The following is a 12,451-nucleotide window of genomic DNA, read 5'->3' as shown; positions in this document are numbered from 1 at the left end:
TTCTGCAATGTGCAATTTTTTTTCTTCTCTTCCCTTCCTCCCTCTCCTGCATATCTATGAAATAATAAAACATCTGTCTCCTGAGCACAGCTGCTTGGCAAAAACATCCAGTCTATCACACCTACCACACCTGTCACACACACACACACACACACACACACACACACACACACGGCGCATGGCTCACCACCAGCCAAGTTTCAGGTGACCATTCTGTCAAAAGACCAGAGAAGCCTGGGCCACTGAAACAGAAAACAGGCACACAAACGATCCATGGAGGACCAGGCTTCAAATGCCAGCATGGGTGCTTAAGCTTGAAGATGCACCCACTGTCTCGTTCTGATAAACTCCCAAAGCACAGGCTGTGGAGAGGGCTAGAGAGGTGCCTGGCATACACACAGAACCACAGGGCTCCCAGGGCATTCTATAATAAAGAAAAAAAAATACATGAGGCTAGAGATATCTGATAGCAGGTAAGGCTCTTGCTTTGCACGAAGCAGACCCAGGTTCACACTAGCCATCCCATAAGGTCCTGGAAGTATATGAACACCCCCAGGCGTATCTCAAATACAAAAACAAAATTACAGAATCAGGGACCAGAGAGAGGACAGCAGGTAGAGTGCTTGTCTTGCAAACGGCCAAGCTGAGTTAGAACCCTGGCATATACTCTGGTCTCCCGAGGCCCCCAAGAATAATTTCTGAGTACGTATCCGGAGTAACCCCTGAGCATTGTTATGTGCAGCCCCCAAAAACAAAATACAAATTGGGGCCCAGGCAATAAATAATTCACTGGGCTGGGCGCTTGCCTTCCACATACCTACCTGGTTTCAATCTCCCACATCCCATGTGGTCATCTGAGCCTGTTAGGAGTGATTCCTGAGCAGAGTCAGAATTAAGCCCTGAGCACTGAGCCAAGAGTAAGCCTGAGCACCTCCCAGTGTAGGCCCTACCTCTCCCACTCCAAAAAAAATCAGAATGCCTAACCATTCCAACAATCCAAACTGTGAGCTTAGTAAAATATCCACTTTTGACCTAACGTCAAAGAATAAGGTAGCCCCCAGCATTTAGATGAAAGATCAGAAAGGTGAACTTTCACACAGAACCTCGGGAAAGTTCAGGGAACCAAGTCCACCTATCGGTTTGCAAACCCGGGTTCGATCCCCGGCATCCCATAGGGTCCCCCATTCCCTGCAACACCAGGAGTGATCCCAGAGTGCAGAGCCGGGAGGAAGCCCTGAGAACCCCTGAGGGGGCTCAAAAATCAAAAAAAATAAAATAAAAGAGTCAGAAAACTAGGAGGGAGATGGTGGTGCTTTGGTGGAGGGAATGTAGCACTGAGGAAGGGGGGGTTGTTCTGTTTATGACTGAAACTCACTACAATCATGTCTGTAATCATGGTGCTTAAATAAAGATATTATAAAATAATACATAAGAGGCGTAGGTAGATAGATGATGGATGGATGGATGGACAGAGATAGATAGATGATAGATAGATGATAGATTAGATAGACAGATGATAGAAAGATAGAGATAGATAGATAGATGATAGATAGATAGATAGATAGATAAGATTGATAGATTGATAGATAGATGAGAGATAAGAAATGTAATCAGGGCCCGGAGAGATAGCACAGCGGCGTTTGCCTTGCAAGCAGCCGATCCAGGACCAAAGGTGGTTGGTTCGAATCCCGGTGACCCATATGGTCCCCCTTGCCTGCCAGGAGCTATTTCTGAGCAGACAGCCAGGAGTAACCCCTGAGCACTGCTGGGTGTGCCCCAAAAACCAAAAAAAAAAAAAAAAAAGAAATGTAATCAAAGATGTCCTTGTACTGTGCCCAGCAAGATATTATAAAATAAAACATAAGAGGCATAGATAGATGATAGATAGATAGATGGATGATAGATAGACAGACAGACAGACAGACAGACAGACAGACAGACAGACAGACAGACAGACAGATAGATAGATAGATAGATAGATAGATAGATAGATAGATAGATAGATAGATAGATAAGAAATGTAATCAAAGATGTCTTTGTACTGTGCCCAGCATTCCAACTCTGCAGGACCCTTAGTCGAGTCGAGGTCGTTTCCAGACTACACTCCCCCTGCACACATCCACCGCTTCCCAGCTGCCTCATCCCACCCTAGGATGCTTCTTAGCAGCCGAGGTGCTTAGCAAGAGCCTCGAGAACAGGGAGGCGACGGTGGCGGAGACCACCGGCCTAGACACCCAAAAATCGTCTGGACAGCGAGGCAAGTCCACGTGCGCACGCGCACCGTCTCCCTGGCTCCGCCCCTTGGAGGAATGCCTCGAAGTACGCGTGCGCATCTCCTTCCAGCCCCCCCCCCCAAAATGCGCGTGCGCGCCGCGAGCCTTCCTAGCCCCGCCCGTCTGGGTGTATCGAAGCGCGCATGGGAACTTCCTTCCAAATCCCCTCCCCGCTCCAGCCGCGCGCGTTAAAATACGCGTGCGCGCCGTCTTCCTAGCCCCGCCCTCTGACCAACTGGCCAATCACAGGAGGAGTCGCGCGCCGGTCTCCATGACGACGCGCCCAAGCCGGAAGTGGAGGCGTTGGCGCTGCCCGGAGCGGCGCGGAGCTGTGGGCCCGGCGTACCCCGCGTCGTTCCGCCCTGGCCCCGCAGTCGCGTAACTGGGTAGTGTAACTCGGCCGGGGGCCGCGGCCACGCCTTTTCTTCTCTTCCTCACGCCTCAGCTCGAAGCCTCGTGTCTCGCCTCTTCTCGTCGCTTCAGGGGATTCCGCAAGACTCATGGGGCCGGAAACCCACCCGGACGCCGGTGAGCTTCTGTGTGCGCATGCGCACGCGCAGCCTGGACGCCCTCTGCGCCCCACCGCGCAGCCGTGAACCCCGACTAGATGCGCACGTGCATCCCGGACCCTGCCCTGCACCCCAGAACACAGTCAGCACTCCGTGAGCCCTGCATATATTTGCACGCGTATCCCGGATCCTCCCCTACACCCCAGTGTATCCCAGATCCTCCCCTGGACCCCACAACAAGTCATTACTCCGTGAGCCCTCCTGGACCCTCCCCTGCACCCCAAAATGCTACCATCACTCTGTGAACCATAAATATATTTGCATATATATCCCAGATCCTACCTGCACCCCACAACAAGTCATGACTTCGCGAGCCCTGCCGGGCCCTCCCCTGCACCTATACCCCGTGTTTGCCATCACTCCGTGAGCCCTGAATAAATATTCACATGTATGCTGGACCCTCCCCTGCACCCCACAATGCAGCCATCACTCCATGAGCCCTAAATACATGGGCTGGTCAGTCAGCACCTCCTTGAGAAGACCCAGGAGAAGCCATAGACCCCTGGCTTGCCTGTCACCAGGCCTCCACTCACCACTATCATTTCCCATCTTGGGCACTTCTGAGAATGTCCTTACCTTCCCTGTAGATGAAAAATTTCCGCGTGTGCAAGACATGCGAGAAAAAACACTAAGCACCTGACTAGTAAGATTTAATGAAACGTCACCCTGGGCTCTTAGGCACCAATAGGGGTCTCAGAGCTGATAGGAAGGGCCCGGGGAGAGCACAGGGGTGAGGCAGGCACTTGGCTTGCACACCAATGGGGTTCAGTACCTGACACCTCCAAGGCTAGCCAGGGGTGATCCCTGAGCAAAACAGGGTGCAGTCCCAAAACAAAATAGTGGGTGGGTCGAGGGAGCTTAGGGAAGAGAAAGAGAAATTTAGAATCTCTTTCCAAGTGAGAAAAGGAAGTGAAGGAATTTAGACTGATTGCTCTCTTGTATGTCTATCCCTCTCTCTGTCTCTGTCTCTCTCGCACACACACATACCAGAAGCATGCTCATCCCTGATAATTGAGGAATTTAGACTGATTGTTCTCTTGTCTGTCCCTCTCTCTCTGTCTCTCTCTTTCTCTCTGTCTCTGTGTTCTCTCTCCTCTCTCTCCTCTCTCTCTCTCTCTCTCTCTCTCTCTCTCTCACACACACACACACACACACACACACACACACACACACACACACACACAGAAACATGCTCATCCCTGATAGTTCTGCCACTGAATACCTGTCTCAGGAGTCACAGTGAGACCCTTAAAGTCACAGCCTTAAGGGGCCCATGACTGACTCCCACATTCTGTTACTTCAGCCCAACTCAGGCCCTGCAGTCCACGCAGTGAAGCCCAGCTGTCTAGAGCACTGCAGTGGCATTGGGCTGCAGGTCTGAGGAGGGAGCCAGAGACAGATTTTTACTCACTTTGTAGCTCTCGCCTTCTAGTGGAAATCCAGTCCACAGGGAAACTGGGAGAAAAGTGCCCAGGAGGGAGAACTCAGTGGCGGGGGCTTGGGTATGGATTTCTGGCCTAGAATCACTAACTCACTCTTCCTGTCCTTGCCTAGTTCCTCCAAGAAAGTAGAGGCTGGGTGTCTAGATCTAGGGAGCTCTTTGAAGTGGCCTTAATAAATCTGAGCATTCTATCTAAAACAATCACATCAAATAGGGTCCAGAGCGTTACCACAGAAGTAGGATGTTTGCCTTGCATGGGACTGACCTAGGATGGACCCAAGTTTGAGTCCCAGCATCCCATATGGTCCCCCCAGCCTGCCAGGAGTGATTTCTGAGTGCAGAAACAGGAGTAATCTCTGAGCACTGCCAGATGTGATCCAAAAACCAAAAAATCACATCAAATGATAAAAGCGTTGAGTAAGTTAGACCTACTCTGTAAGCACCCAAGATACGGCATGTTTTCAGCTTGAAACTTGGTGTCTTAGTCTGCAGCTAATTTTGTTGGGTTGACTGGGAGTCTTAGCTTCTACACCCAACAAGTTCATGAAGTTATCTGTCTCTCTGTCCTTCCATCCGCTCACTGTGCAATCTCTTCTGCGGCCTGGCCTCCTCCACATGAGCTTGTGTTTTTCCAGAATAGACTCCTTTTTGTTTGTTTTTTTTGTTTTTTGGTTTTTTTTTTGGTTTTTGGGCCACACCCGGCGGTGCTCAGGGGTTACTCCTGGCTGCTCAGAAACAGCTCCTAGCAGGCACGGGGACCACGTGGGACACCAAGATTCGAACCAACCACGTTAGGTCCTGGATCAGCTGCTTGCAAGGCAAACGCCACTGTGCTATCTCTCCGGGCCCTTTTGTTTGTTTCTTTGTTTTGTTTTGTTTTGTTTCTGGGTCACACTCGGCAGTGCTCAGAGATTACTCCTGGCTCTACACTCAGAAACTGCTCCTGGCAGGATTGGGGGACCTTGTGGGATGCCGGGATTTGTACCACCATCCTTCTGTATGCAAGGCCAACACCCTACCTCCATGCTATCTCTCCAGCCCCCAGAATAGTCTCCTTGATCTCACTCAGGGCTTATTTTGATTCAGGGACTGTACCAGTGTGCTCATGGCTCACTCCTGGTTCTGTGCTCATGGATCACTCTGGCTCTGTGTTTGGGGATCACTCCTCACTCTGAACTGAGGGCTCACTCCTGGCCATCCTTGGTAGACCTGGTGCGCTACCCAGGATCAAATTAGTAAGAATCATATGCATAGCACATTATCCCGCCCCCCACCATCTCTCCAACCCTGAGCATCAATAGGGAGAGGAGAGACTGTACCTGTCAGTGCTCAGAGCTGATTCCTGGCTCTACACTCAAATCAGTCTTGCCAGGCTTAGGTGGACTAAATGGAATTCTTGGGATCAAACCTGGGTCATCCTTGTGCAAAGCAAGTGCCTTTCCCGCTATATTGTCACTCCGGCCCTGAGCAGTCATTTTTTCACTTACCATCTCCGATCTTCAGAGGAGACAGATGTCTAAAGCAGGAAGGTGGAATTGGATTCTTAGAATCCAAGCTTTCAGCATGTGGGGCTGAGGTGAGCACAGCAGTAGGTCATTTGCCTTGCACACTGCTGATCAGAGATGGACCAGACATCTGAGCCTGCCAGGAGCAATTTCTGAGCACAGGGCCAGGAGTAACCCTCAAAAACAACTCCAAAAAAAAGAAGAGCTTTCAGCATTTGCCTGTTCCCAAGAGGCTAAGATAGGAACATCCACCCACCCACGGCACCAGAGCTTTTCTGCTCCTGCTTCCTCAGCTCTGTGCAAGGCGTCAGGCCTTTGCTTCTAGAGAACAGATCTGCTTGCTTCTGGTCAGTGTTTGATCAGAACCATCATTGGTCCCATTCCTGCCAGAAGAACCCTCTGAACCGAGGGCCCCCTCAGGTCACAGAAACACCTGAAGGCCTGTGTCACCATGTGCCATCATTGTCCTGCGAAGCCTTCTGTTGGGCAACAGCTAGGTTTCTCCTTCAAGTGTTTCCCTTTGTCTTGGGTAGATGATGCCAGTTCTTCTTCCGGCACAGACTCAATTCACTGGCCTCAGGCTTCCTCTGAGACTTCCTCCCACCACCCTCTGCCTGACAGTGCCAGATTCCGTCACTCCAAACTCCTTGCGCCTATCATCTTGTCCCACAGTCTGTGAGCGCTTTCTCTTCGTCTTGGAATCATCCATTTCTCTGTGTGGATTCTGGGTCACCTCTCTCTGACCCCCTTCTCTCCTGGCTGTCTTCTTTTTTCTTTTTTTCAGGGGTTACTCTTGTCTCTGCACTCAGGAATCAATCACTCCTGGCAGGCTCGAAGACCATCTGGCATGCCAGGAATCGAACCTGGTTAGCCATGTGCAAGGCAAACGTCCTACCTGCTGTGCTGTTGTGCCAGCCTCCTCTTCTGGTCCTTGATGAGGCCAACAGGACTCCGTCGGCCTGCTCAGATACCCAGGACTGTTCCCCTGCCTCCAGAGCCTGTGGTCCTGCAAAGTGACAAGATTCCTCACCACTTCTGTGGCTGTCGGGGTTCTGGGAGGACGGGGGCAGGGGTGTTTACCAGCTGCCCATGGAGCTAAGTGCATCCACCTTTCTCTATGGAGGGTGATAGACAACATGTAGACATGGCCTAGAAAATGAATGTATGAGGGTTCCAGGGCAGTAGCTCAGTGAAGAGGGCATTTACCATGCACATGCCTGACCCAGGTTTGATCCTCTGGATCCTAGATGATCCCGAGTCCACCATGAGTGATCCCTGAGAACCACTGAATGTGGCCGAAAACAAAAATACATATAAAAGTAGTTTTCCCAGCAACTAGTGTGCCTTTACACTTGCTGATTTATCTATTACAAAGACTCTTTTGATTTTTGGTTCTGGTTTTGGGTTTTTGGTATGTGAGTTTTTGGTATGTTTGTTTTTTATTTGGGGTTTTTTTTTTTTTTTTTTTTTTTTTTGGTTTTTGGGTCACACCTGGCAGTGCTCAGGGGTTATTCCTGGCTCCAGGCTCAGAAATTGCTCCTGGCAGGCACAGGGGACCATATGGGGCGCCGGGATTCGAACCGATGACCTCCTGCATGAAAGGCAAACGCCTTACCTCCATGCTATCTCTCCGGCCCCTATTTGGGGTTTTTAGTATGTGACAGTTTTGTGTGTTTTTTGCTTTGGATTTGTGCGGGTGGGGGGAGTTGATGTGGACTTTTTTTTTTTTTTTTTTTGATGCTAGGGATCGAACCCAGGTCTGTCCTGGGTCAGCTGCATGCAAGGAAAATGCCCTACCGCTTCATTATCGCTCCAGCCCCTCTTTTTTTTTTTTTTTTTTTTGGTTTTTGGGTCACACCAGCAGCGCTCAGGGATTACTCCTGGCTCTATGCTCAGAAATCGCTCCTGGCAGGCTCAGGGGACCATATGGGATGCCGGGGTTCGAACCGATGACCTTCTGCATGAAAGGCAAACACCTTACCTCCATGCTATCTCTGGCCCCTAGCCCCTCTTCTTTGTTTGCTTTTTTTTTTTCTTTCTTTCTTTTTATTTATTTATTTATTTATTTATTTATTTGATTTTCAGACCACACCTGGTGGCACTCAGGGTTTACTCCTGGCTATGCACTCAGAAATTGTCCTGTCTTGGGACCATATGGGATGCCGGGGATCTAACCACGGTCTGTTCTAGGTCAGCCGCATGCAAGGCAAATGCCTTACTGCTCCCTGCATTATCACTCTGGCCCCTCCTTTTTGCTTTCTTTATGGTGCCTGGGGGAGCCACATCAGATGATTCCCAGGGGCTTACTCCTAGTTTTGCACTCAAGAATTACTTCTCAGGGGGCCGGAGAGATAGCATGGAGGTAAGGTGTTTGCCTTTCATGCAGAAGGTCATTGGTTGGAATCCCGGCATCCCATATGGTCCCCAGAGCCTGCCAGGAGTATGGAGCCAGGAGTAACCCCTGAGCACCGCCGGGTGTGACCCAAAAACAAAAACAAAAAAAGAATTACTCCTCATGGTGGTTGGGGGTCATGTGGGGTGCTGGAGATTGAACCTGGGTCCGTTGATTGCAAAGAAAACGCCCTCCGTGCTGTTTGGGCCTGAGCATTGCTCTGGGCCATCTTCTATTTCTTTTCTGATACAATAAAGCAATAAGGACTATGTGAGATCCCACTGGCTCCATCCCACTATTTTTGGTTTTGTATGTGTCTGTTTGTTTCCATGTTTGAACTTGTGTAAACACTTCCACTCCAATCATTCATGCTCAGTGCCAGGCTCTGTCTTTTCTCAGTGTTTGATAGTGCTGGCCCCTTCTTGTCGTTCTTTCCCAGAATCCTTTGTATGAGTCCATCTGTATTTTTGCAGCATGAATTTTTTTGTTTTTGTTTTTGGGCCATACCCAGTGACACTCAGGGATACTCCTGGCTATGCGTTCAGATATTGCTCCTGGGGCTGGAGAGATAGCACAGTGGAAGGGCATTTGCCTTGCAAGCAGCCAACCCAGGACCAATAGTGATTTGAATCCTGGCATCCCTTAGGGTCCCCCGTGCCTGCCAGGAATGATTTCATAGCAGAGAGCCAGGAGTAACCCCTGAGTGCCGCTGGATGTGGCCCAAAAAACAAAACAAAAATAAAAAAGCACTCCTGGCCTGGGGGACCATATGTCCGGACACCAGGGATTGAACCCAGGTCCTTCCTGGGTCAGCCCCATGCAAGGCAAAAGCTACAGTCCCTCCAGCATGAATTTTGCATAATTTTATCAAAAGCAAAATGAGGAGCCAGAGTGGGGGGGGGGGAACGTTTGTCTTGCACAAGACCAACCAGGTTCGATCCTCAGCACTCCATATAGTCCCCTGAGCACTGCCAGGAATTGGTCCCTGAGCACAGAGCCAGGAGTAACACCTGAGTGCTACTGGGTATGGCCCAAAAACCAAGCTACAAAACTAGGAGCTGGAGAGATAGTATAGCAGGTAGGGCTCTTGCCTTGCAGAGCTGACCCAGGTTTGATCCCCGGCATCCCATAGGGTCCCCAAACACTCCAGGTGTGATTCCTGAAGGTGTGGCCCAAAAACAAAAATTAAAAAAAAAAACAACCTGCCTTTTTATTGAATTATCCTTATAATGTTTTACAGGATTTCTCAAATAAATAATGTCCCTGTTTTGTAGACTCAAAGAGCTTGTTTCTTCTTTTCTGACATTATTCCCAATTTCTCCTTCATATTTGATCTCATTGACCAGTTAGCAAATGTGAGAGCAGCTGTCCCTGTCTTAGCTCTCACTCACAGCCATAGAAATCAGCATTTCAGGGGCCTCAGTGATAGCACAGCGAGGAAGGTGTTTGCCTTGCACGAGGCCAACCAGATTCAATCCCCAGCATCCCTGCCAGGAATGATTATTGAGTGCAGAGCCAGGAATAACCCGATTGCTGTAGTTACAGCCATTAGGATGGTTTTGGATGGTGGTGGACACATGGAGGGGCTTTTCTCTGCCATCCCAGGCCACGTAGCTCTACAACCCCCTTCAGCCAGCGGGTATCTGGGTCCAGGAAAGCAGGCTTCAGGAAGTATCTGCTTTATCCATGCCCTATCCACCACATGTGTGGTCAATCTTAACCATTTACACATGCTGTCCTTAGCTTGCCCTGCGTCTCAGCCTTTCCAGCCATGTCTCCTCCTGTTCCCTCTCCATGCTGCCCAAAATTCCTAATCCCTTGGATCCAAGGCCTTATCTAACCTTCCCAAGACCCCTCCCAGGAATGGGCGGGTCTTGCAGGTAGTTACACGTAAATCGGGGTGGAGTCACAGATTGACACTGGATGTGGCCAAGAAATAAAACAAAAAAAAGGTCAAAGCCTTCACACATCCAGAGTATACTGCCGTGCACATTACTAATGAGCAGATAAACACTGTTAAGACTGGGTCAAAATCTTGAACTGGAGCACACAGGAACAAACAGTTGAGTGGGGTGAGCTGACCGCTATTTTTTTGGTTTCTCCATGAAATGTCACTCTAGGTGTTTTGCGATCTGTTCTTTCCTTGGAAAGAGATCCGAGCGTGTCCAAAACTCCGACCCTGGAAACCTCGTAAGCCCAATTGCGAAGAACCTGGGCTCAAACCTCAGCCCTCAGCCCGCCCGCACCTGCCCTTAGGGACAGTCACCACTACAGGTAGGTTGCTTTCCTTTCCAGGCCTTCCAGCAGATGTCTGTGTGTGGCGGCGGCAGGAAGGGTACCAATGCAGAATAAATGACCAGCGAGTGCCAGTCAGACTGAATCAGATGTGAAACTGGACCTGGAACACTGGTTTCTAAAACCATCGTTGCAGGGGGCCAGAGCAACAGCACAGCAGGTAGGGCATTTGCCTTGCCCGTGGCCAACCCAGATTCAATCCTGGGCACCCTATCTGGTGCCCCTAATCCTACCAGGAGTGAGTGACCCCTTATCACAGAGCCAGAGGAAGCCCTGAGCACCACTGGATGTACTTGTATCTACTTCCCCCAAACCAAAAAAAAAAGGGGGAATAAGGAAAAATTTAAGAATGGCAGGTGTGTTGATAGCAGCCATTGTTCCTGTGAATGTTTTTATCAGTTTCTTGGCAAACTATGTTTAAATGTATGCAACAAAATGCATGTCATTTATACCTCAATAGAGGGGGTTGTGGGGGAAGGTTTGCCACACTTTATAATCATCAAGAACTGGAAACGGGGCTGGAGAGATAGCACAGCAGTAGGGCATTTACCTTGCATGCAGCCAACCCAAGACAGGTGTTGGTTCGAATCCCATGATCCCATATGGTCCTCTGAGCCTCCCAGGAGCGATTTCTGAGAGCAGAGCCAGGTCTGACCCCAAAAAAACAAACAAACAAAAAAGTGGAAACAAGCCTAGTGTACAACCATGGGGGTAAAGACAGGGGGACATGGTGTTTGCATGATGGAAAACTCCTTAGCTCTATAGGAAAATAAAGGGTTGAGGAGTGGACCATGGGAGAGGGAGGATCACCTTGTAAGGCCCTAAATTCCTGCAGTGCTCAACAACAGGAAAAACTCAACTGCGCTTGTGAAAGAAAACACATGGACAAAGACACCCCATCTGGCTTCACTCGAGTGGCAACTGGAGGAAATCAATGGATGACGAATAACAACCAAGTTAGGGACTATTAAAAAAAATACATATGCTAAAATTAGAATGATGCAGAGATTAGCATGGCCCCTGCGAAAGGATGACACACAAATTTGTGAAGCATTCCAAAAATTTAAAAATAAACAGAAATAAATAAATAAATAAATAAAAATGCGGCCCAAAAACAAACAAACAGAAATGAATTTCCTGGGGCCAGGTCATAGAGACAGCAGGCAGGGCGTATGTGTTGCACACAGCCAACCCAGGTTCAATCCCTGCCATCCCATAAGTCCCCCAGAGCCCACTAGGAGTGATCCCTAACAGCCAGGTGTGCCCCAAAAAGAAGAAAACGAAACTAGTGGCTTGGTGCCTGCCTGGGTGGCCAGTGCTCACCCAGCCCGCAAGCCCAGGCCCGTGTCTCTCTCCACTGCAAGTCTCCCCTTCGGCGGGTGGGGGTCTCTGGGACATGTGGGTCCCAAGCACCACCACGCATGCTCCCTCAGCACAGCCAGGAGTGGTCCTAAGTACCATCATGTAAAACAGGATCTTTTCTCCCCACTGGTTAAGCAAGGTGTGAGATGCAAAAATATAAATTTTTAAATAATTTTTCAGAGCTGCAAGTTATTTTAGCTCTATGTAGCAGGAAGAAATCACACAACTGACTCTGGGAGTTATTTCACTGAGCTAAGGAGTTCCGGAGCTGTCAATCAAGACCTGCATGGAAGTGATTTTAAATTAGAAGTCATTTCGGGCCCGGAGAGATAGCACAGCTGCGGCGTTTGCCTTGCAAGCAGCCGATCCAGGACCTAAGGTGGTTGGTTCGAATCCCGGTGTCCCATATGATCCCCGGTGCCTGCCAGGAGCTATTTCTGAGCAGACAGCCAGGAGGAGTCACCCCTGAGCACTACCGGGTGTGGCCCAAAAACCAAAAAAAAAAAAAAGTCATTTCAACCCAGTTCCTTCAGTTGGGATGACTCTTTTGGAGGGGTTGATGAAACATGGTTTTACAATCATATTCTCTGTCTACAAGGACCCCAAAACAGTGT

The 12,451-nt window shown here is 49.5% G+C and overlaps 1 pseudogene; it reads left to right on the top strand.

Moving 5' to 3' along the window:
• Window positions 1–11,439: 11,439 nt before the first annotated feature.
• LOC126026867 (uncharacterized) lies at window positions 11,440–11,540 on the top strand (annotated as a pseudogene).
• Window positions 11,541–12,451: the final 911 nt, after the last annotated feature.

This window comes from Suncus etruscus, chromosome 13 (assembly GCF_024139225.1).
Source record: "Suncus etruscus isolate mSunEtr1 chromosome 13, mSunEtr1.pri.cur, whole genome shotgun sequence".
Classification (NCBI taxonomy): domain Eukaryota; kingdom Metazoa; phylum Chordata; class Mammalia; order Eulipotyphla; family Soricidae; genus Suncus; species Suncus etruscus.
The sequence above is the reverse complement of the archived record's forward strand: the minus strand, read 5'-3'. Positions and strand labels throughout refer to the sequence as shown.